We start from the raw sequence: 5,123 nt of genomic DNA, 5'->3' as shown, positions 1-5,123 counted from the left end.
GCTCACAGCCAAAGGTAACTATCCTGGGGCCAGACATAGCTGAACAGGTAAGGATACTTGCTGCCAAGTCTATTGATCTGAGTTTGGTCCCCTGAACCCCAAGGAAAAGGTAGGAGAAAGAAAGCTGAGTCCACAAAGTTGTCTGCATGTGCCTCACTCCCACATCATACATGTATGCATGTACACGTGCACTCATGTGCATACACTAGGAAGAATCAATAAAATGCTTTGTTTTCCCAGTTGATGGAAGGGGACTTTATTTGATCTCAGGGTCACTCCAGCCATGACCTCATCTTTCTTTAACCTTGTTTGGGGGGGCCAGGTTGTTGGTATGGCCCCACTTCTTGCTGCAGTCGACTGGATGAGGGTGCAGCCATGTGTAGCACTTGCAGTGGATCATCTTGTCACTTGTCCTTCTGGGCAAGCTGACACTGGCAGGGCTCAACGATGCCACCGCGAAGACGCAGCACCAGGTACAAGGTGGAATGGTTCTGGATGTAGTAGTTGGAAAGGGTACGGCCATCCTCCAGCTGTTTGCCTGCGAATACCAGCCTCTGCTGGTCAACTGGGATGCCTTCTTTGTCTTGGATCTTGACCTTGACATTCTTGATGGTGTCACTGGGCTCCACCTCAAAAGTGATGGTCTTGCCTGTCAGGGTCTTCACGAAGATCTGCATGTTGGCCTCTGCCAATTGGCCTCCTAGTGGAAGAGAAAATGAAATGTTTTAAAACAAGAGCTCATACCAATATCCAGGGTCAGGCCTGTGTCAAGGTGAGTCCAACCTCAGGGGAAGGATGAACAAAGGTATGATCTTTGACTTTTTATTTTTTACTTGTATTTATTATCTATTACATGTAAGTACACTGTAGCTGTTGTCTTCAGACATCCCAGAAGAGAGAGGCACATCTTGTTACAGAATTTGTGAGCCTTCATGTGATTGCTGGGATCTGAACTCAGGACCTTCAGAAGAGCAGTCAGTGCCCTTAAGCACTCAGCCATCTCTCCAGCTCCTGACCTGTTCCTTTATTGGCAGTCTCAGGATGTATTCCAGTCTAGCAGGACTCAACATCCCCTTTGGCCTGTTCCTTCTGAGAGCCTGGTTTCTCCTCTGAAAAATGGACTCAGAGGGGATGACCCACCCCATCCTTTCTTCCCTAGTCAGCCCCTGGATTTAATATGCCAGTGCATAGGGTGTGTCAGCCTATCTGTATTCCTGCAAGAATAATGGACTCACTGCTGCCCCATGACTAGCCTAGCTGACTCCTCTCCTGGTATCCTTCTCTCTCTCCTCACTTAGCTTCTCCTAAGCCCTCCCAACCCTGCCTAGATCTCCTGCAGGTATTTTAGACCCGCCAAGCACCCAGACACCACCTAGAAGCAGCTGCCAGTCGGTTTGCGTGCTCCTGGTTGTTTGAGGCTCTCTCCTTTCATCCTCCCTGCTCCCTGGGACTTCCTTCTTTCCCTTTACAACCATTCTCACCTCTTCCATTTGCAGGGATGTAGACCAAGGTGACATTGGACCAGGTGTCTCTCCATTGCTTCCACTTATTTTTTTTTTTTCTTAAGCTAGCTTAGCTGAGGAACATCTCCAACGTGGTGTTTTGAGATGGCTTAGCTGTTAAGAGCACTGACTACTCTTACAGAAGTACTGATTTCAATTCCCAGCAACCACATGGTGGCTCACAACCATCTGTAATGGGATTTAATGCCTTCTTGTAGTGTGTCTAAAGAGAGCTAGAGTGTACTCATATACATGAAATAAATAATATTTAAAAAAACATTTAGGGCTGGTGAGATGGCTCAGTGGGTAAGAGCACAGGACTGCTCTTCCAAAGGTCCCCAGTTCAAATCCCAGCAACCACAAGGTGGCTCACAACCATCCGTAATGAGATCTGGCGCCCTCTTCTGGAGTGTCTGAAGACAGCTACAGTGTACTTACATATAATAAATAAAAAAATCTTTAAAAAAAAACATTTAACATGGGGATCTAGAGAAAGGACTAAAGGAGATTGCAGCCACATAGACTTAACAACACTAGGAACCAAGCAGTACTCCCAGAGCAACCAGGGATTAAACCATCAACCAAAGAATACACATGGAGGGACCCATGGCTCCAGCTGCATATGTAGCAGAGGATGGCCTTGTTGAACATCAGTGGGAGGAGAGGCCCTTGATCCTGAGAATGCTGGATACTCAGTGTAGGGGAATACCTGGATAGGGAATTGGGAATGGGTGTGTTGGTAAGCATGGAGAGGGAGAAGGGGATAGGGGGTTTTCAGAGTGGAAACAAGGAAAGGAGACAGACAACATTTGACACTTAAATAAAGAAAATATCTAATAAAGAACATTTAATGCCATTGTGAGAAACATTTAAGAATTGCACCATCTCACACTATACCCAGCTACTCTCTGCCCTAGGTCTCTCCTCCTCTAGGTTAGCCCCAAGGCGTGGTCTTCCCAGCTCTGGGTTGCTTTCCTCAGAGCTACTTCTACCTATTCAGCCATCTACCCCCTGTGGCTAGTTGTCACAAATCCCCATAATACAGTCAATCAAAACTCTAGAAGCTTATAAATAACCAGTCAGATTCATATTATCAATACATTCTCAATTAACAAGATGCCTACACCATCATTTGAGAGCCATTGCTACTGATACAAGCTGCCCTCCTAGATTAGACAAGTCAGCCCAATGGTTTGATTCTTTTATGATATTCATAGACACCTGTGGCTATTTAAAGCCACTCAGGATCTGGATCATCTTCATCTTCCTCTTCCTCCATCGTCCTGTCTATGAAACTCTTAGCTCCACCTCCCCTTTCCCTGTCTAATCACAGGCTTCTGATTGTACTCAAATTAAAATTAATTGTGGAAAAAATTCTGCTACATAGTACCATACACAGTCCTTTTACGGTGCATTCAGGTCTTTATTATAGCAGGAAAGCATTCTACCAATCCAGCTATGTACCCAGCCCTTCTCCTTTTCTGTGTGTATCACATTTCCTCTCTATAGTCTAACTGGCCTGGAACTCACTATGTAGCACAGCCTTACCTTGAATTTGCAGTAAACCTCTTGCCTCAGTTTCCAGGTACTACCAGGCTACCACACCTCATTTGTATGTTATATTGTTGTTTGTCTGATTTAGTTTAGTTGTTACTAAAGAGGACTAGAGAGATGGCTCATTGGTTAGATACTTCATGCTGTGGGGCAGTACTGGTGCACACCTTTAATCCCAGCTCTTGGGAGGCAGAGACAGGTAGATTTCTGAGTTCAAGGCCAGCCTGGTTTACAGAGTGAGTTCCAGGACAGCCAAGGCTATACAGAGAAACCCTGTCTCTCAAATAAATAAATAAATAAATAAATAAATAAATACTTCCTGCCTTGTGTGGGGGCTCATACATTTTAAACCCAGCACTCAGGAGGTAGAAGCTTACTGAATTCTGTTAGGTTGAGGCCATCTAAAGGTATATGATAGAACCCGATCTCACAAATGAAATGAAATATAACCAGGCATTGTTGACAAGTCTATAACCCCATCATTAGAAGAAGGCTGAGGCAAGAGAATTGCTGTGAGTTCTAAGACACTCACGATACATGGCAAGAGCCTATCTCAAAAACAAAAAAATACAAGTGGGTCTGGACCAGACAAAATTTCATTTGCCGGCCGGGCGGTGGTGGTGCACGCCTATACTCCCAGCATTTGGGAGGCAGAGGCAGGCGGATTTCTGAGATCGAGGCCAGTCTGGTCTACAAAGTGAGTTCCAGGACAGCCAGGGCTATACAGAGAAACCCTGTCTCGAAAAACCAAAAAAAAAAAAAAATTTTTTTTCATTTGCCTCTGCATCATGGTCAAAGTTGTTCCACTGCAGACATCTAGATCCTCTCACTCTCTCCCTACCTCTCCACCACCCTCTCCCTCTCTCCCCCTCCCCATATTCCTAGATCCCTCCTTCTCACCCCTCCTTCCATACATTTTTATTTGCTATGCCCGTAAGATTAGCTTCAATTTTTTTTAAGATTTATTTCATTTATTTGTATGTACACTGTTGCTGTCTCAGACACACCAGAAGAGGGCATCAGATCCGATTTCAGATGCTTGTGAGCCACCAATGGTTGCTGGGAATTAAACCCAGGACCACTGTTCTCTTAACCTGTGAGCCATCTACCCAGCCCAGCCTCAAATTCCTGATTCACGAGACCCTCCTGCCTCCACTGCCTAAGTACACGGGACAGAAGGCACATACCACATCTCTTTCTTACCTTTTATAGAAATGTATTGAATTTAAACAAAGATCTTTTTAGCTCACAAATCAAGGGACAGACCATTGGGATGGGGAAGACCAGGAAGTCAGAGCCTGGGCAGCTGATTGTTTGTGTTTCTAGTCAGAATATGAAAGCAATAAACTTAGGCTTCACCAATTTAAAAATCCACTAAAGAGGGGCTGTCTAGCTGGCTTAATGGTCAATAGCACTGGCTGCTCTTCCAGAGAGGTACTGAGTTCAATTCCCAGCAACCAGGTATTAGTCAGGGTTCTCTAGAGTCACAGAACTTATGGGTTAGCCTCTATATAGTAAAAGAATTTGTGGGTAACTTACAGTCAGCAGTCCAAATCCCAACAATGGTCAGCTGCAGCTGTGAATGGAAGTCCAAGGATCTAGCAGTTGCTCAGTCCAACAAGGCTGCAGGCTTGGGGAGAGAGAGAGTGAGTCTTCCTTCTTCCAATGTCCTTATATGGGCTCCAGCAGAAGGTGAAACCCAGATTACAGGTGTGTGCCACAATACCCTTAATCCCAGATGACCTTGGAATTCAGAGATCTCCCTCCCTTAATCTTCTGGTATTCATAGCCACTATGCCCCAAGATCTCCATACCAAGATCCGGGTCAGAAACTTCTCTCTCCCAGCCCCCAGATTTGAATCACTGGGGAGCCTTCCATTTCTGGATTGTAGTTCATTCCAGATACAGTCAAGTTGACAACCAGAAATAGCCACTACAAACAACATGTTGGCTCATGACCATCTATAAGGGCTTCTGATGAGCTCTTCTAACATGCAGGTGTGCATGCAGAAAAGAATCCACACTTGAGAGAGAGAGAGAGAGAGAGAGAGAGAGAGAGAGAATGAG

At 45.2% G+C, this 5,123-nt stretch overlaps 1 pseudogene across 1 annotated transcript; it reads right to left on the bottom strand.

Annotated features, from left to right (window-relative positions):
- Nucleotides 1-289: 289 nt before the first annotated feature.
- Nucleotides 290-4,681, bottom strand: LOC147001503 (ubiquitin-ribosomal protein eL40 fusion protein pseudogene; annotated as a pseudogene). Its single transcript, XR_015044898.1, has 2 exons — nucleotides 4,596-4,681; nucleotides 290-700 (listed from the first exon to the last, which is right to left on the bottom strand). The product of XR_015044898.1 is annotated as a ubiquitin-ribosomal protein eL40 fusion protein pseudogene (transcript).
- Between the last annotated feature and the right edge of the window lie 442 nt (nucleotides 4,682-5,123).

The sequence above is a fragment of the Mus caroli genome, unplaced genomic scaffold (assembly GCF_978045245.1).
Source record: "Mus caroli unplaced genomic scaffold, Mus_caroli_1 scaffold_13, whole genome shotgun sequence".
Classification (NCBI taxonomy): Eukaryota; Metazoa; Chordata; class Mammalia; order Rodentia; family Muridae; genus Mus; species Mus caroli.
The sequence above is the reverse complement of the archived record's forward strand: the minus strand, read 5'-3'. Positions and strand labels throughout refer to the sequence as shown.